Consider the following 20,888-nt stretch of genomic DNA (forward strand, 5'->3'; position numbering starts at 1 on the left):
TCTGTCCGAGGAGCAGATAAGGGGTCAAGGTTGTGCCATGGCTCCTGGGCACGCAGCCTTGCCCACTCCAATCTCCATCCGAATGTCTCCATGAGCCTGACCCACATGTTTCAAATAGTGGGAAGCAACTCATTAGTGGACTCATGAAATACATAAAGGGGGTCAAAATCAGCATTTTTAAGTGAAAGAATCAGATGTTTGGGGTGCACTGCACAGAGTAGGGGCAAGCATTGTTTCATGAGATCACACATGGGAGGCAGTGAAATACAGTTTTAAATGTAGTCCTTACTGTAGGTCAGTCAAGCTCTAAAAGCTGTTGTCCTAAACTCTCAGTCCACCATCTGAGTTCTCTGTGTGGGAATTTGCATCCGGTTCTCCCCGTCCTGCCCACTCCAGTGTCTCTTCACCACCCACTGGCACAGCTCCCTATGGCTTCCGCTTGGTGAGGAGCAGCCACTGGGTCCCAGAGATGCTGCGGAGTCTGTCACGAGGGCAGCCAACTGGCCAGGCGGGGGGGGAGGCGGGGGGGGCGGGGGGGGGAGTGTCCCATGAATGCCTTTGCCATCTGCCTCCTGCCTCTGGGAGGGGCTTCAGCCTGCCCTGCAGGGCTGATGTTTCCCAAAAGAGGAGTAACAGCTTCTTCCTCTCTGAGCTGTCAGGTTAGTGTCTTTGTCTACAGAATTAGCACAGGTGCACCTGCAGGCTGGCGTCCTCATTAAACTATTTTCTGCATCTTGATCCCATAAGGATGGCTCCAGGGGACTTTTCAAGTAAGCACTTCATTTGCAGTGGCCTCTCCAGATTGGAAAGGGTGGTCGCAGTATTATCGGCAGAGGCGGAGGGAGGCCTGGGCCTGTCTGAGTTTTCTCTGCCAGCCAATTGCCACTGGACCAGCTCTTGCACAAGTGGAGAAGTCAGCAGATGTGTCTCTCCACGACTTCTTGCCTTGCATCTCCTGTCCTGTTGACCCACCGGAAGAGTAGACCTTCTCCTTGCTGTGGAAAAGCCCCAAAGCAACAGCATGAACTGTCATTCTGGGCCGCTCCTCTTTTGTCTGAAAGGTACTCTATGAGAGAATACATTCACTAAGGGTGGCATTCCAGGTGGGGATTCCAAAATTCCAAATTCCAAAATTACCCCATACCAGGGCATCCATCTACTCCACTTCTGGGAACCCTCAGCCCTGTTCTCTATGCACCTCTGGACCCAGCTTCCCCTGAGCAGCCTCCTATGGCTGCCAGTCCAAGGAGGGAATGATTCTAAACATCTCTGAACACCTCCCGGGACCTGAGGAGTCAGGAAAACACAGGTGGGTCTTGGGCTATTTACTTACCACTGTCCTGAGGAGACAGGGTCCTAAAAAGGACAAACATTGGTCAATGACAAATTGTGAATGCTAAGGGACAGTGTGGAAGGTCAGAGTCAAGATCACTGGAATTTAGAGGAGGAAGAGATGTATTTGCAGTGGCAGGGAGGCATGGAAATGCTGGATTCCTAGAAATAGGGGCTGGGATCAGATCTTGGAAATGGCAGATAAAGGGACCACACAGACGACATGGCAGAAATAGGTATTCCAGGCAGGAAGGATGGTGTGAGCAAAGGGAAGGGAGATGAAAAATAGAGGACATGTTTGGCAGATAGTATGGCGATTAGCCAAGCTCATGTAGGGTCTGCTTATACGGGAGGAGTAGGTCATGAGGAGCAGAGCTTTTCAGCCAGGTGCAGATGGACACATAAACATGGAGACATGAGGACTCTAAGCCTTGGGCTTGGTGTAAGGGGCCTGGGGCAGCTGAGCTCTGAGTCAGTCCCCCTAGTTGACATGAAGAGGGTCTGCCAGCAGGAAATTAGAGCATGATGCTGAGATTATGCCCCATTTCCTACAGTTGCCCCCAAAACAATCAGTCTCTCTCTCTCTCTCTCTCTCTCTCTCTCTCTCTCTCTCTTTCATATACAAAGTATGTTTACTGAGTACCCACTCTGCTGGGGTTTATGCTGAGTGCTGGGACTCAGCAGTGAATCAGATACTGCCCCCGTACTCGAGGGTACATGGTCCAGTAAAGAAGACATGCAACTGAAAATTCCATCTCAGTAGAATGCAGTCAGGCCAGGACAAAGGCAAGTAGAGGGCATGATGGGAGCTCAAAGGCAGCATCTAAATCAACCTAGGAAGCCAAGGAAGATTTCCCCAAAAGCTGATCACCGAGCTGAGTCTTAAAGGGAGAGGGACAGTTACCCAGGGGAAGAAGGAGAAAAGGACATTCGAGGCCAAGAGAACAGCATGAGCAAAGATGAGGCAGCTAGCAACCATATGAAATGCAGAAGGATCCAGAAACAGGTCAGATTTGCTGGAGTGATGCCAACACTGCCCTGCTGACCAGGAGAACAGGCTGGAGGAAGGGAGAAAGGGGCAACAACATAGGATGCAGGAAGTCTTCTCCAGTGCCACATCTATTACTAAAATAGAAGATGGGTGCCCCTTGATGGGGGGACTGGGAAGAGTGGCACTGGGCCCCCCAAGGCTGAGGTTGCTGGTCCTGCTGCCACCTGACACTCCCGCTCCCTTGAGGGTGCAGCCTTCACTGACAGGCTAACGCAAGCTGAGTATCTTTCCAAAAACCTTATTCTTAGCAAAGGTTTTCCTGTGACCTTTCTTGGAGATGGAAAGAGAAACACTCTTCACATAGCTGTTCCCTGTCCTGCGTTCCAAAGAACTACTCCCCCACTGGCTTTATGAGGGGGTAAAACCCCCAGGGATCAGGGTTAAGAAACATTTTGAAGGAAGATTTCCAGGAAACAGAGAAGAGGGATCTGATTAAAGTCTATCAACTATGAAGTTGTCCTCAGGGCAATTACACTTGGCAGAAACATTTCAGTTCATTCAGGTTATTCTACTGGCAGACCTGCTTTTAAAAGGAGGGGGGGGGGATCACCTCCACAGCATGGTAAAAAGTGATTAATAAAGACCACCACAAGGCATCTGGAGAGGAGGAGAAAAAAAACCCACAAATTCCACATGCACAAAGGCAGAAGTAAATTTATCTGTATGTCTAATAGCTAAGTAATCACAAAATCTAATATTTGGGGAGGCAATCCTATTTTTTAAAAGAAGGTATAAAAATGAGCAAAATATCAATAATTAAAAAAAACAGGAACAGCAGATATAAAAAGAAAAAGTGGAAGCCTCAAAGGTACGCAGTTGTCAGATCCCAGGCTCCCCCACCTGGTTCCAGCAGGTGCCACAGCCAAGCTTTCTGGTGGGACCCACGGGGATCAAAAAGAATCACCCATTTGCCCAAGCTCCAGAAGCCTTACTCTTTTTAACACCCTATCCAGTGTGGCTCCTCTTCTCACACATCCACATCCAGAGGCCCAGAGGGACAGTGAATAATACCTCAAGAGCCAGGGACCGTGAAATGAGTCAATGCAGGTTTCCAGCCTCCTAGTCCTGACTTGGAAGCCTGGAAACATGCCTCACACAGACCCACCTGACAAGCCGGGCTTCTTCCACCAGACCTTCCTGCCTGGTCCCTGGGCCCTCCTCCCTGGGCCAGCACACCCGTGCCTGCTAAACCCAGTTTCGTGTGCAGATGAGATGTGCTTGGACCAGGATCAAACTGCAGTTCCTATACAGAGGGAGCCTGGCCGGCAGGGGGCCTATAAGGATCCCCTCTGACCTCCTGCCTGGACCCTCTGATTGGAGACCTCAGTTTTGTTCTTGGTATTTCTAAAAGCTTAAATAGCTCTTGCAAGTTAGACCTACCTCTTATTTTTCATCATTTTCCTTCCTGTCTTCATTCCATAGCCATCGTTTTTAGTCCAATATGAGAACAGAGGACACCTACACCTGTCTCCTTCATAGGTTTATCCCAGGGAGGAAGTAGACACAGAATTGGAACTCAGGTGTTGGCTGGGGTCTCCTCCCTTGTAAATCTAAGTAAAGTTGGCCCAAATCCCTGATCCACATTTTGGAAACTCCAGTGGTTTCTTTGACATTCCCATACATTCCTGCATATGTTAGGAAAGCTAACACCCTTACGTTAGTTCATCCACCTATAACATCTTTTCTCTTCTGAATTCTTATTTTTTCCTCAGTGATGGCTGTTTATTTCCACAATGGACAAGATCCAGACATGAACCCACAGCCTTTTCAGGCTTTACACCACACACCCACACAAGTCCTTGGTGTGTAGGCTAAATTTTACTGGAGGTTTAGGGCCAGGGAAGAGTAAAGGATTATATCTCAAAAGTGTTTGCAACTTTGATCGTACATGAGTTATTCTGGTCTTGAAAATTCTTCAGCCAATTCACCACACTGATCAACCATCCTCTCCCCACCTGATTTCTCCCAATCTGTTCTCCCTGACACATGTATTTTTATCTAGTTCTTACATACAACAGTTCAGTAATCTCTTTAGTTTCCTGTCTCCTGCTAAACCAGGGCTCAAAGTCCTACCTTCTAAACCAACCAGCTCATCCAGATATTTCCCTAAACAAATCTAATTCCCTCCTCAAGAGAAATTCTATACCATCCATGAAAAAAAAAATGTCTTCTGCTGCATCAGCTGGCATTTCCTATGTACTATGATCAGTACTACAGTGTGAGAATATATTGGCTGCTATGGGATCAGAGAAGGACAGGCTTGGATTGAAGAAGTCAGAAAAAATATCCCAAAGGAAGTGACATCTAAGCTGAGACCAGAAAAAGGGGTCTCGGCTTTTTAGCCAAGAGAAAAAGGAAAGGGGGAAGAGGAAGAGAAGTGCACATAAAGGCCTAGAAGAAGAAAGAGGCTGGTACATTCAGGGGACCACAGGAGGTTTGCACTGGCTGGGATAGTGCAGGCTGGGATAGTGCAGGCCGCGATGAGAGAGAAATCTGGAAAAGAGGCTGGGCCAGCCCACACCTCACCAGCCAGGCAAAGAAGACTGACCTTGATCCAGAGGCAATGAGGAACCAAAGAAGGCTTTAAGCAGAGAAGTGAGACAGCCAGATCTATACTTGAGAGGAAGATGACTCTGGCTGAAGATGATTAGGAAGCAAGACTAGAGATGGGACCAGTGGGTGGCTACTGCTGTGGCCCACACAGGATAGAGGACCATGGCCTGGACAAGGGAGGTCCCAGTGGCAAAGAAAAGATGGACACAACATCAAGACACACAAAAGATACAGAAATGCCATCTCATGACGTAGGCATGGAAAAGGGGAAAGAGTCACAAACAACTTTAAGATCTCTGAATGGGGGGGCAGCCCGGGTGGCTCAGCGGTTAGCACTGCCTTCAGTCCAGGGCCCTGGAGACCTGGGATCTAGTCCCACATCGGGCTCCCTGCATGGAGTCTGCTTCTCCCTCTGCCTGTGTCTCTGCCTCTCTCTCTCTTTCTGTGTGTGTGTGTGTGTGTGTGTGATGAATAAATAAATAAATAAAATCTTTTTAAAAAATCTCTGAGTGGACAACTAACTGGCAGATGGTATCATTTGTGGAGGTGGACAACACAAGAGGAGGAGCAGGTGATTTGGGGACAGAGGCACCCATCTCCCTCCATGGCCCTTTGTGTGAAGGCACACATGCTTCCATCCTGGGTCTGTCCCCTCTGGTGAGTTCTGCTCACTCATATACCCCTCAGATATCACCTGCCAGAAAGGGACCCACAGTGACTTAACAGGAAAAAGCAGCTACATATTACATATTTTTCCCATACTGCGGGAAACCAGCAGAGGAATCTGGAGGCCATCAAGTGGGCCAACTCAGTTTCAACATTGCTCTTGCCACCCTCTCTGACCCCAGTCCTGTGGCATCCCTCAGAGGAGAGTTCTGGGTGAGGCGACATCTTCCAGCCTGACCCCCATCTGGGTCTTGTAAGTTCTAAATCACACGCCACAGCCTTCTCCCAGCCTGCGAGAAGATGCCTTGGTTTGTTCTCTTCCACATACATAGCCATTCATCAAGTCCAAGAAAGCCAAGCACAAAGGTAATATCACTTAGCCAGGCTGCAATTAGCAGATTAGCGGCTTGTTGCTCTTGTCCTGTGTCCCACTCTATGACTTCATGAAGGCCCAGAGTGTCTCAACACTGGGCTGCTCCAGGAAAGGGCCCATTGACTTCTCTGGCAACAAAATTCCCCTGGCCTGTCACCGTGAGTTTCCCCGTTGTAGAGCTAAACTACAATTGATGTTCTGTCTCTATCAATTTCTCAGGAATGCTGGGACGCGTGCCCAGTATTAATGAAGACAGCAGAAAGGAAGGCATGAGATTGGCCCTGCTCCAGAGCTGACGGAGAGCGTGGATCCTGAGTAGTTCCTGGAGACCCGGAGAGGCCCGTACAAGGCAAACAAGCAGGCCCTGGGGTCACACACGAGGCTTGGTGGGGCAGACAGATGCCGAAAAGGCTCAGAAGAGAATTTCTGCTGGGAAAAAATAGCCTCAAGATCATCCCTTTTGTAATCACATATCATTTTCACCATCTAAGAAAGGCAATTTTATCCTAGATTGAAAGGACATCCGCAGAGGTACATGTATATGGTGGTTCACGATCTCACACTCTCTCTCTCTCTCTCTCTCTCTCTTTCTCTGTCTCTCTCTCTCTCTCTCACACACACACACACACACACACACACACACACGGACTTTATAGGATATGTTAGGGGACAGGGCAAAGCTAGAACTATCTGTCAAGAAAGGGGCTGACGCTGTATCTCCAGATGTATGCCCAAGTCCCTTTGGCACCTCTCAGAATCACCTCTCAACTCAGAAGCTCTTCCAGGTCATAAGCAGGGGAAGCCGGGGCTAGTATGGGGAGGCCACATGGATATCAAGCTGAAAGCCAGTAAAAAAAGGTTTGTCTTCATCCCAGTTTAAAAAATGAACAGAAACTGGCCATTGGCTCCTGTTTCTCAGACAGTGTCATTCAGGGGCTTCTGGTCTCAGAACTTTTTTAAAATCACGTATAATTCCTTAATCCTTCCAAACTGACCAGCTCCTTTTAAGTTTTGACTGGTTCCAGTTAAGCTGGAACAAATCTGAACAATCCACCATCAATCCCATCAAACCAATTTACAATTTACTTAGAGCCAGAGCCTCTAAGCTGCGGGTCTCTGCAGGATTTAGAAAATACAGTAGAGGCTCTCAAGGCACACAGAACAACCCAAGGGTGATGGTGGGCTATCTATAGCACTGGAGATAACCATATCTGCCCTGAAAATTTTCATAAGAATCAAAATAAACAAATGGAAAGTATTGTCTACACTCAATAAAGATATTCACTAAAGGTGAACTAATATTAGGGGCATGATCATTTTAACACTGCTCTGAGGTGGCTGGGGAGATGGAATTTATTCATATGCCTCAAAACCCTCATCCCCTCTTGGGATGTATAAACTGCATTAGAAAAAAGACACATGTCTTCTTCCTCCTGAACCCCCTCACCAGGGGCTGTGCAATAAACATGAGATGCTCGTAATAACACAATGCTTTTTCTATGTGGTGGTAAGGGGTTTCCCATGGAACTGAATTTATAACAGAGGAACTGTTGTAATGGTGTTGGTAGAAAAGCAGGGTGAAGGAAATAGGACAATAACTGCAGAGAGAGGGACAAGAATGCAGAGGAGAACATAAGGCCTTCACATAGTAAATTCTCAATAAATATCTGAGAAGACAAGTGAAATGAACACACGCATCAAAAGAATACCATGTAAGGCAAACACACTGGACATAGATAGAAAAAGGTTTTTATTCATGCTTGGCCTCTTTCTAGCCTTGTAACCTTGGAGAATACTTAACCTCTGGCTTAGTTGGTTTAGGCTGCTATAATAAAATCCCACGAACTGGATGACTTAGAAACAACAGAAATGTATGTGCTCACAGTTCTGGGGGCTGGAAGTCTGGGATCAGAGTGCCAGCATGGTGAGGTTCCAGTGAGAGCCTCTTCCTGATCCGTAGTGCGCTCATGTGGCCTTTCTTGGGTGTGCACACGTACGTAGAACTCAAGCAGCAATCCCTATCAAAATACCATTGACTTTCTTCAGGGAGTTAGAACAAATTATTTTAAGATTTGTGTGGAATCAGAAAAGACCCCGAATAGCCAGGGGAATATTAAAAAAGAAAACCATAGCTGGGGGCATCACAATGCCAGATTTCAGGTTGTACTGCAAAGCTGTGGCCATCAAGACAGTGTGGTACTGGCACAAAAACAGACACATAGATCAATAGAACAGAATAGAGAATCCAGAAGTGGACCCTCAATTTTATGGTCAACCAATATTTGACAAAGCAGGAAAGACTATCCACTGGAAAAAAGACAGTCTCTTCAATAAATGGTGCTGGGAAAATTGGACATCCACATGCAGAAGAATGAAACTAGACCACTCTCTTGCACCATCCACAAAGATAAACTCAAAATGGATGAAAGATCTTAATGTGAGACAAGATTCCATCAAAATCCTAGAGGAGAACACAGGCAACACCCTTTTTGAACTTGGCCACAGTAACTTCTTGCAAGATACATCCATGAAGGCAAGAGAAACAAAAGCAAAAATGAACTATTGGGACTTCATCAAGATAAGCTTCTGCACAGCAAAAGAAACAGTCAACAAAACTAAAAGACAACCTACAGAATGGGAGAAGATACTTGCCAATGACGTATCAGATAAAGGGCTAGTATCCAAGATCTATAAAGAACTTATTAAACTCAACAGCAAAGACACAAACAATCCAATCATGAAATGGGCAAAAGACATGAAGAGAAATCTCACAGAGGAAGACATAGACATGGCCAACACGCACATGAGAAAATGCTCCGCATCCCTTGCCATCAGGGAAATACAAATCAAAACCACAATGAGATACCACTTCACACCAGGGAGAATGGGGAAAATGAACAAGACAGGAAACAACAAATGTTGGAGAGGATGTGGAGAAAGGGGAACCCTCTTGCACTGTTGGTGGGAATGTAAACTGATGCAGCCACTCTGGAAAACTGTGTGGAGGTTCCTCAAAGAGTTAAAAATAGATCTTCCCTATGACCCAGCAATTGCACTGCTGGGGATTTACCCCAAAGATACAGATGCAGTGAAACGTCGGGACATCTGCACCCTGATGTTTATAGCAGCAATGTCCACAATAGCCAAACTGTCCGGTCTCTCTTTCAAAAGGGGCACTAATCCTATCGGACCCGGCCCTGCAGCCATGACCTGATTTGCTTCCCAAAGGCCCCATCTCCAAATGCCATCACATAGAGGGTTAGGGCTTTGGTATATGAATTTGGGGGCAGGGGACACAATTTGGCCCGTAGCAACTCATTCAACCTCATTTGCAAAATGAGGTTAATAATAATTCCTACATCTGTGTCATGTATTCCCTTTCACTCATACTCTCTCTTGTCTGGAAGCGAGATATTCTGGGATGTTGCTGACAACCAGTTCTGAAACTTCTTGCTGGATAGGACATGTGGAGAACGTGTGCCTCCTCGAGGCATATGTGCTCAGAAGATGTGTTCGGCCATGGGGCTCCCGGGACTCAGTGAAGTCAACTGAGAAGCTGCTGATTCAACAAGACTGTTTAGGAACAAGCTACTGTGAAAACACCTTAGTGTCTTATTGGCTTCTAAGAATCTCCTAAGATTATTGTGAAGAGCAGAAGTGGGGACACTAAAGTGAATGACAGGCAGCACTTAGTTACAGGGAGAATTCAGGAGATCCCACATCTACACTCCAATTTTTGAATTAAAGATGAAAAAAAACCCAACAACCTTATGTCAAAGAGATAAGTAATGCCTGAAAGGATCCAGGCATCTTTTCTATGGAGGAGGGACTTGAGACAGTGTATGGGAGCACCCAGACTTCCACCTGCTGCTCCAAGCTCTAAAGGGGGTGTGACAGCAGCCCCTGTATGACGTTTCCATAACTCAGAGCTTTGTGCCAACTCTATGCACTAAGCTCGGGGAATTCTGGGGTGTTGCCTGAATACTAGTTCAGGGACAACTAGTTGCCTGAACTACTGCTCAGGGACAAAATTCAGGACCATATGTGCCCTTTCCAGATGGCCTTGCATAGGGGAGCTCGGTGGATGAAGACCATCCCCCACCAGGACCGGAGTCCTCTGGTTTGCTACTCCTCACTCCTCCAGAGCAACTCCCTGATGATGGGGACAGGTCAGGTGAATGAGGCTGCACAGGGCTCACCCTCTAAGCAGTGCTGGCAGGGAGCCCATGGCTCTGACTATACTTTCCCACTGTCGCTCGGGGCACTGAGCATTCACCACAGCCAAAATCAATGCCAAGGCCCTTTCTACAGTACCAGTTACACTGTGAAAAGGTTGTCTGCTTCCTAAGACCTTGGGTCCTTTTCCTGTATTCTCCTACTGAAAGGACAACAGTCGTTCGTCTGTGTAAATGCCAACAGATGAGACCCAGTGTCCTTCTGGCCAGAATTGGGGATGGAACTGGGCATTTTCCATGTCAGCTGCAGATGCGCCATTTCTTCAGACCCCACAGTGTCCTCAGTGTGTGCTCTACTGCGGTCATTTTTCACGTCTCTTTGTCCCCACAAGACTGTGGGCAGCTGCAAGGCACACTTAGGTCTCTCACTCTGTATCCCAGTAGGTGTAGGTAATATTTTGTCTTGAAGAAGTCACCATTTTGTTAAGAAGACAAGATATGCATTAACAGGATAAGGTACGGGCTCTGCCTGTTGCTTCAGAGTTGTAGCTGAGGCCCAAAGCAATGGACAAAAGATGTTGAGTATCCCATATTCTCAGTCCAGAGGGTCACCATCTCCCTGCACCATTTGCTTCAAGGGACCAGAACCAGCTCTACCACCACAAACTACCAGCCTCAGTCAGCATAAGAGACAATTGGAGAGGCAGATAGGGTTGGCCTGTGTATTGAAAGTAGTGCTCATGCCTTCCCCTCAAAGCAAGGGAAGAGGTAGACTGTAACCATCACTTGTAAAAACTGTAAGTTGTTTTAGGTTGAACTGTGTCCTCCAAAAATTCATATGGTGAGGTACTCAATACCTCAGAATGTGACCACATTTGGAAATAGGGTCATTGTAGATGCACCTAGTTGACACGAGGTCATAGTGGAGTTGGGTGTGCCCTAATCCAATATGACTAGTGTCCTTTTAAAAAGGGGAAATTTGAGGGGGAATAGGATGTGGGGACTGGAGTGATGCTTCCACAGCCAAGGAACCACCAGAAGCGGGAAGAGGGTCCTGGACCAGAGTCTTCCTAGTACTTCACATGGAGCATGCTGCCAACACTGTGATTTAGGCCTTCCGGTCTCTAGAACTGTGAAACAATTTCTGGTGTTCTAAGACACCTAGTTCATGGTGCTTTGTTATTGCCATCCTAGGAACACAAACAAAAATATTTGCAAGAACAGGGAACTTTCATTTCATTTACTTGTTTGATGTACGCTTTAGCATTAGACTTATTGTCTTACTCCTTTGTTATCTAAGCTCAGAGAAAGAAAACTGAAGGGAACCAGTGTGGTGGTAAGTTGCCAAGAAGAAAGGAGAGGAGGGAGCAGAAGTATCTGCCTGACTTCTCAGATTCCAAGAGGTATAGCAGATACTTGCTGCTCTGGGATTGGCTGCAAAGAGTAGATAAGTTTGAGAACCACCTAACATAGAAGGCAGGAAGACCCACAATCAGTGCGATTCAGGCTGAATACTGCCATCTGGAAATGGGCCAAAAGGACTGGGCAAATATCAGAGGGGCCTCCAGTACCTAGAGAAGTCTCAGAAATGAGTCCTTGTGACAGAGCACAGTGGAGCTACCACCCTTACTCATGGAACTCATAGCTCATGAGCTAGAAGAGCAGTTACAGATAACCCAGAAGGAGGCCATACTTCATCCAGGTAAGGAAGATGCTTACCCTCACTAGGGTCTCTTCATCCCACCTCAAGATATCTGGGGCCCTAAAGGTCACCCATGCATGCACACACACGCACACATATACACATTCTCTTTCAAAGCCACTGGAGCCAGATAGAGAGGCTAGACTTACTAAATAGAAAGAGAAAGCTATGAATCAAATTTGAGACTGAGACTGATTCAAGTTTATTAATTATTAGAAACAAATCTTAAATCACATAATACAAGACAGGAAACAACAAATGTTGGAGAGGATGTGGAGAAAGGGGAACCCTCTTGCAGTGTTGGTGGGAAAGTGAACTGGTGCAGCCACTCTGGAAAACTGTGTGGAGGTTCCTCAAAGAGTTAAAAATAGATCTGACCCAGCAATTGCACTGCTGGGGATTTACCCCAAAGATACAGATGCAGTGAAAAACTGAGACACCTGCACCCCAATGTTTATAACAGCAATGTCCACAATAGCCAAACTGTGGAAGGAGCCTCGGTGTCCATCGACAGATGAATGGATAAAGAAGATGTGGTCTGTGTATACAATGGAGTATTACTCAGCCATTAGAAACGACGAATACCCACCATTTGCTTCAACGTGGATGGAACTGGAGGGTATTATGCTGCATGAAGTAAGTCAATCGGAGAAGGACAAACATTATATGGTCTCATTCATTCGGGAAATATAAAAATAGTGAAAAGCATTAAAATTAGTGGAAAATATCAGAGAGGGCGACAGAACATGAGAGACTCCTAACTCTGGGAAACGAACAAGGGGTAATGGAAGGGGAGGTGGGTGGGGAGTTGGGGTGACTGGGTGTTGGGTGCTGAGCGGGGCACTTGACGGGATAAGCACTGGGTGTTAGACTACATATTGGCAAATAGAACTCCAATAAAAAAAAATACCAAAAAAATATAAATAAATAAATAAATTTTTTAAATTACTGTGTAAACCTAAAAAAATTTCACAAAATAACATTGTCCTAATAACCAAATGTAACTGAAAAGTTACGGCATTTGGGTTAGGTATTGTTCAGAGAGTCACTAACTGGTATAGAAAGGAGATTCCAGATGGTTTCACTGAAAAAAAAAAAACCTGGGGAAAAAATACTATAAAATCCATGATAGGATGAAGTTGAATGAATAGAGAGTCCTCAATAAACCAGTTACTTATAAGTGAAGTGATGACTAATAATATCAGGTAGCTTTTCAAGGAGGCAATGGAGCGGGTGAAACACCTGGAAGTTCAGAGGATACTAGAGATCACCTGGACCAGACTAGTCAAGAGAGGCACGGTCAGGCACCACGGAAGCTCAGCCTCAAATGGAAGGATGGGGCCTAAGTAGTGGAGAAGGAAGAAGGGAGGATTGACATCTTTTTTCAATGAAGTGACTAGCAAAGGCCTGACCCTGGACTGGTGCTTGTGAAGAACTGATGAATCGACATTCTGGAACAGGGAATGGTGGGCAAGAGTCAGGGCCTTGGGACAGGCTTGAAATATTTTAGGTAGGGGAACTACAGGAAAGAAACAGGAGAAGGAAGTTGGGGCCACCCTGCAGGGACTATCAGTGCCAAGCTAAGTGCGATGGTTCCAACTCACCTGCACTCAGAAGACCAGTGGCCTGACAGGGCTCCCAGCACCTGGGTGCTTCCTTGGCCCTCACTGTTTGCTTTCCTTGCACAAATCTAACCACTGGCATGCTGGAGTGTCCCGAGGCCATGGCATGTTGGATGAAGGGATGACTGGAGGATACTGCTGGCCAGGTGTCAGGGACCAGCCCAAATCCCCAACCTGACCTCACAAAGTACCTGCGCTCCAGAGCCCACAGGAGGGGATTCAGGGCTGGCAATGGAGGCCACTGCCCCAACCCCCACTCTGGCTTCGGGAAGCAGAATCGGCTGTTGGAGCTTATGAGACAGTGTGTTTTATCTGGCTTCTGGCCACCAGAGAAAAACAGCAACAAAGGAAAGAGGAGAAGATATGGATTATTGGCGTGGAAGGCCTAATGACAAACACATTTGCATGTATTTCTACACGGAGAGTCTGCCCTCTCTGTGGCCTACTTGGGTTTTCTTCTACGCTCCAAAGGGCAAAGCCAGGTGCTAGCTCGAGATAACGTCTCTCCTAGTCCCAGGGCTCTTGGTTCAGCATGGCTCCAAGTCCCAGAGTTTGGGCCACTGCGCCACATGCCTGATCAACCATCTTCTCCTTGTGGTTTCTTTGTTTTTGCAGAGTATTGGCTAGGCTTTCCCGGAAAGCATGGACCATACTTAATTCTGGGGAAATTGACACAGAGACATACCCTTTGTCAGCGCCCCTGAGCCCAGTCCTGTGATCAACACTCATGTGTATTGTCTCTTTTGATCTTTCCAAGTCCTTACAAGATAATAGAATCTTATCCCTATTTTAAAGACAAGAAAGCTGAGGCTTGAGAGCGTACTCTTTCCACTTCACCACACCACCTCCCAGGGTGAGAAGAGAGCCACAAAGATTATTAAAGATGATGAAAATTGAGATTCATGAATTTCAGAGTTGAAAGGACCTTGAAATAACATCTTTCCCAATCTTCTTACCAGGCAGTCGATGAAACCAGGGTCAAAGGGGGAAAACAGACTTACAAAAGATTGCATGGAGCTCAGGGGAGAACATGGTCATGTGCACTCTGGCCTCAGCCTACCATCATTTGGAGGCAACTTAAACAAGGCAAGATTAAGGCTAGGAGAAGGAGCTGTTCATTATCAGGGGTCTATGCGTGGCTATGTGGGGAACTCGCTCAGCTCCCTGATCCCACAGGCCCCAAACCTCTGGGCCTGGGAACATCCAAGCACATCTAAAGACGCTGTTGCCTATGGGTGATGGGTAAACATCCTCCTGTGACATCCACACATCTGTCACATGGAGATCCCAGGTTTCTTCAATATCCTGGCCTTTAAGGACTCAATCTTTGCTTCTCTCACTCTGTGCAATCCACAGCCAAGCACGTAGCAAGAACACACTGGTCACAGTTGAGAAATGGATGGACGTTGCTGAAGCTGGAATGTAAATTGTAAATTATAAACAGAGTGTCAGCTGGGATAAACTCGTTTAACTTACCAGCAGACCTTGTCCACAATGTCAATTAGAAGGAAAATAAAAGGATGTCAGGAGACACAGTGAGAAAAAAGGAACAGAGAGGCAGAGGGAGAAAAGACAGTGAATAAAAAGCCTCCAGAGCCCGTCACGCAGTGATAACCTGGTGCCTGGAGTCTAGCCAATGGCTCTTTATGGTGAAATCCCAACCAGCCCCCCAACCTCACCCCCACATTGCATCAGTAAACCTAGAGCGAGGGCCTTGGTAAGAAGCTGGCTGGGCAACAACATTTCAAGGCCAGCAATGCCAATCCACTGACTCCCATCTCCCCTATCAATCCAGCTGAGCACACCCAAGGCCTGAACTGATAAGAAACAGACTGGTCTGTGTATGCTGCCCCTGTATCCCAACAAAAGGTAAGGTCATTCTGTCCTGTGCCAGTGGGTCTGAGAGAGCCCTTGATTTCTAGTAGCCACCAGGATATAAATAGTTTATATTTAGAGACCAGGATAGTGCTTTTAGCACATAGTAGGGACTTCACTACGTAGTAATTACAGCTATTTACAGTCTGTGCCAGGCATGACAGAGACTGACATACAAAGACTTATTTCCTTTTCTTCTTGGGCACACAGACTCTACTCCCCAGCCTCTTCTGCAGTAAGGTATAACCATGTGTTGAAATTTGGGCTGGTTGAATGTGGGCAGAAGTGCTCTGTTCTACCTCTAAGACTGGCCCATTAAAAGTTTCCAAGTATAATCCTCTCTCTTTTCCCCCATCTGTCAGCCAGATACAGAAAATTCAGCAAAGCAATATATCCCAAGGGGAAAGCAAAATCATGGGTTGGAGATGCTAATATTCTGAAATGAACATATCTGATGCCACTTAGAGAGACACCAGGAACATCATGTTGAACTTTGTGTGATGAGGAGTAAGTCTTGAGCAGCCCAGGTGGCTCAGAGGTTTAGCGCCGCCTTCACCCAGGGCCTGATCCTGGAGACCCGGGATCGAGTCCCACGTCAGGCTCCCTGCATGGAGCCTGCTTCTCCCTCTGTCTGTGTCTGTGCCTCTCTCTGTGTCTCTCATGAATAAATAAATAAAATATTTTTTAGAAGAGAGAGAGAGAGAGAAGAAGTCTAGAGAGAGAAGTAAGTCTTCTACTATATTAAACCACTGAGATCTGGCGATGTTACAAGCATTAGTATGATTTACCTGACAGACCTAAGACCTTAACCTTGGTTTCCTCAGAAGACTCCACTGGGGGCCTGTTTGGATGCCCAATTTTGATGCAACTTTGACCTTATATCTAGCTCCTGAAAGCATCTCTATGAAGCCAGACCCTTTCTCTCTACTCCGGCCAACTATCAACAGTCCTCTTACCATTAGGACAGATCTTACTGGCACTACATCCTATCTCCTGCCAATCCAAGGGCCAACTGCTCAAGGACAGGGGGTCACGTCCTCATCCCACCCAACTCCACGCAAGTGGGGCTCAACTGACTCCTGGGAATGCCTCGCACCTGAGGCAAGGAATTAGAACAACAGCCTATCCTTTACTCAAGAAGGGCAACAGGAAGTAATGAAGAGAACAGTAAATCCACAATCAGTCAACATAAAAAGGAAAAAGGCAAAGGCCACATGTTACAGTGTTAGGATGCAGAAGCATGGGTGACAGTTCAGACATCACATACCCACCTGGATCAACACTGGTGTAAGAGCAACTCACCAGCGGGTGTGGTTACCTGAGCCACCCATAGGTTTGCCATTGCAGCTCTATACACTCACCTCTTGTCCTTCTCTTCCTAGTGCAACTGTTCTTAGATCTCATGGCCATTACTTCTAATTAGCCTTAGTTGTTCATACATGGTTAGCCTATGGCCTAACTTGACTTGGGAGAATGCAGCAAATGGGACACCTTATTACATACATATAAAGTCTTAAACATCCTCGTTCTCTCTTAGATCAAATACTTTACATGCATTCAATAACTAGATCTTCTACTTTTGTGACTTTTCCCTGCACCCTGGATGCTGGGAGGTGTTGGAATCGCTGCTAGGTATCCCACTGTGCAAAGGACACATCACTTCCATGTCTTTCTCAAGCGCACTTGTTGATTCACTGCACATCACAGAGAGTATGCTTTTCAGGCCCTCTCTGGGTTTCACCATCTGCATCTGGGGCACAGGTGAGAGCTAAGGCTAATGCACCAGACTTCTTTTTCTCTCTTACCTTCTGAGGGACCTACTGAACACAAATACAATATTTCTTTCATTCAGGACACCAACCAGGGTTGATGCAGAGCAAAATGTTGCCAGCATATGTAATATTTGCATTAGAAAATCAATTTTGACTTAGGACAGCCACCAGTGATCCCTGTTTGATGACAGGTGGTCTCAGTTCTGGCTCAAGCTTGAGAGGCTGGGGACCATGGCCAATCAACTAATCTATCTGAGCCTCTGTTTTCTGTGTTGTGTTTTCATTTGTAGAATGGAGACAAGAGTGTATTCCTCACATAGTTAGTAATGTTGCTGAGACAATCACAGGAGATAAAGTGGAGATACTTTGCAAACTATCAAGTAGATATGTTGGACAGGGGTAAGGGTCACAGTAAGCATTTTCCCAATCCTGGTGTGCCCTACACCCACATCCCCAGAGGTGCTACTATGTCCCATCCCTTCTTCAAAGCCCAGCACAGACTGACTGCTTCCTCATCTGAGCATCTGTTACCCTAATGGCCCCATGATCATTTGATTACTTCTCTCTAGCTATAGGCACTGTAGAGCTATATGTCTAAGGCAGTTCTAGCAATCAAATCCTGTTGGCTAATTGAGGGAGCCATGCACGCACTTGTGTGTGTGTGTGTGTGTGTGTGTATGTATGTATGTATGTGTGTGGCTTGACTTCCACACTAAATTGGCAAGGATTATGTCATATTCATCTACTCATCTTAGTGATTTCTGTGGTAAGCTGGAATGTATAGCCCATCACAGGGGTTCGCAGAGAAAGGGCATCTACACACCTTTAAAGTGGAGGAAACTTTGGGAAGGCCATGTAATTTGAATTGAGACTCAGAAGATGAAAAGACATTAACCAAATGAGGGAACAGCATATGCAAAGGCCAGGGAGCACAGAGCACCTCAGGGGATAAAGCTCAGTGAGGGTGGCAGGGTGGGTCAGGGCGAGACAGTGGTAGAGAAGGGTGAATGCGTGAGGATGGGGACCAGGGCTGCAGCCACCACAGCCCAATAATGAAGAAAAGAGCCTTGGGGACACATGATCTTCAGCATGGGCTCTGGCTTTTTTTTTTTTTTCACCACTTCTAAATCTTATGATTCTGTTTCTCTTCATCCCCAAGGTGGTGGCTCAGAAAGCCCCTAAGAAGCAGTCGAAGTTCTTCATGTCCAGCATCTGGTCTAGACACAGGAATGAGATCAGCACAGGCCTGGGTGGGGGCAGGCTGCCCAGGCTGTCCAGTGGGCGCCCTTTCTTGAGGCTATGCTGTCCCCCTGGCTGCCAGGGGACAGCCCCACGTTGTTTCAGCCCCTGCCTCCTTTGTGCTCCATACTCATATTTTCTTGACACAAACCATACAAAGTTTCAACACTTGGAGACTGCAAAGTAAACCATTTGTACATACCAGGTCTGGTAACACTTTAAATAATAGGCCAGTTAGTTAATGCTGCACTACAATAAAAATTCCCGTCCAAGTACACATTACGTCCTCATTAATGCCAAGTGAGTTCAGCGTGATTAATGTTATGACAATAAATAACTGGGAGATCATGATGACCGCCAGGCTGCAGCACCACAGCAGGGCCCGGGGCAGCTGAGCCTTCTGCCACCCTCCGAGCACACAGAGGTGTGCCTGCGCCTCCATTGGGGGCACACCAGCCCCTCCAAAGCACAGTTCTGGTGAGGATAGGCATGCCAGGGAACCCGAGCCTCGCCAGCCCCACACACGTGGCTGCTCTCGAGACAGCTGGAAAGAGAGCACAAGGAGCTCATCAGGATTTGTCCTTTTCCCCCAAGAAAAGAGTACATGTTAGGAGCTGGAAACCAGGCCCTTGACTGCATGGGCAGAAAGAGGCCCTCCTTGGCCTCCTGGCAGAGTCTGGAGCCATAAAAGCTGGGTGGCTTCCAAGTGCTCTGGGCACTGCCATGAGGGGCTCAGAGAAGTGGATGGCTCTCTTGAGAGTACAGTGAAGGCTGTGGTCGGGGAAGAGGGAACTTGGTCATCACTGCTCAGTGCCTGAGAAGAACAGACAAAGACATAGGTTCCTGCCCTTAGGAAGCTTCCATCACTGCTGGAAAGGGAAATCTACACTGTGGTTGGCCAAAGAAAGGGGACGCTGAGTCTGTTCTCAGTATCTCTAAGTATGTGGGAGCCATGTCTCCATGGCAAGAGACACAGAGGAACAGTGGACTGCTCTGAAATCAGAGATGCTAGGCTGGCAAATAAGATGCCAACAAGAGGGAAATGAGAACCATATTAGTTGGGGAGAGAACTTCACAAATCATGGAAACTTCCTCTTTGGCTTCTGGAGTATGGAGAAGACTTGGTAACTCGATGGGCAGCTCCTTCGGCTCCTTCCCTAGCAGTCTGGAGTTGAAATGGCTCACCCCCACAAGGTCCACCTCATACTCACTGCCAAATGGTTCTGGATTCTGTTGAGACCTGTGGACAGTCCTAGGCTACTGGCCCATGCCAGACCTTACTCAAGTGTTGGCTTCTGGCTTGCCCTTGGCCTCACTGGGGTGGTACTGGCCCAGCTTTCTGTGAGTTCCCTCAGGCTTTGGAGCATCTGTGCTCAGCACAGGACCTGGGCTATAATAGCTGCTCAGTACATGGTAGAAGTGAACTCTGGGCAGGGGCCAGAACTCTCCATCCTTCCTTCTACAACATGAGCCACCAATTCTAAAATCACTGGCCCTATAGTCACCCCCTTTCTCACTAGGCAGCCCCAGTGAGAAAACATAGTCCCTCAAGGGCAGGCATCCAGGCTGAGACTAGAGCCCCAGATGGACACGGAGGTGAGGAAGGTGAGCTGTCACTACTTGTTGCGAAAAAAAACAGCTCATACTTTCCACTTTGGCATCAGAAGCCAACACCATTGATTAATGGGGATGCTAGGTTGACCAAGAAGTAAGAACGGGAGTGGCTAGAAGTGGGTGTTGACTTTTCAAACAATCATAAATTCCACGAGGGTGACAAAAGGGCATGCTCTGTAATTGTGTTCATTATTTACACTAAAACCTAATTAAAGTCATTATGCTTTTTGTTCATTAAACAAACTTACTGGCACAGACAGCAAGCCGGCATAAGTGCTGTTGGGCTCACTGGGGAAGTGGAGAACCTCAGGTCCACCCTCATCCTGTGAGTCTAACATTCTCTGCAAAGGAAGACTCTACAGAGAGAAACAGAATAGGACAGAGAGGGACAGGAAAGCATCACAAGGCTTCCCTGCAGCCTTTGTCCTACCTCCTCCTATGATGCAAGACCAAAGGATTCCTTCCCCTAAGCCCTATATCACTGTAAGAAAACTGTGTCTGGGCCAGGACTGGGCCAAAGCCAGACACTGCCAGGTGTCCAGGGAAGATCAAGGTCCAGGAATAAGGATAAAAGTCAGTATAACTAGCCAACATTTTCAGATGTCTTCTACAAACAGGGTCCACTGGAAGCCTCAAAAATTTTTTTTAAAAAATGAGATCTCTATGTGAAGTCATTAACATTTTATTATGGATAATAAGAATTTAATCTATCTATAAGGCAAGTTGGGAGCCTTTGAAAAATGTAAGGAGAGACGACCAGGGGACCAGAAGAAGGTTGAAATTTTCTCTGTTTGGGTTCAGAACAGCCTTATAAAGAAAGTGGTGAGTGATATCAGAAAAATGACAGTAACTGGCTCCAAATGACAAGAAACATTGAAAAACTGTTAGAAGCAACTTTGTCAGAACTCTGGAAA

General features: G+C 46.8%; 1 long non-coding RNA gene across 1 annotated transcript; it reads left to right on the forward strand.

Annotated features, from left to right (window-relative positions):
- Positions 1 to 723: 723 nt before the first annotated feature.
- Positions 724 to 7,464, forward strand: LOC118351147 (uncharacterized). The gene is made up of 2 exons (XR_004806017.2): positions 724 to 1,309; positions 6,195 to 7,464. It is a non-coding gene; the product is annotated as an uncharacterized LOC118351147 (long non-coding RNA).
- Positions 7,465 to 20,888: the final 13,424 nt, after the last annotated feature.

This window comes from Canis lupus, chromosome 17, assembly GCF_003254725.2.
Source record: "Canis lupus dingo isolate Sandy chromosome 17, ASM325472v2, whole genome shotgun sequence".
NCBI lineage: Eukaryota > Metazoa > Chordata > Mammalia > Carnivora > Canidae > Canis > Canis lupus.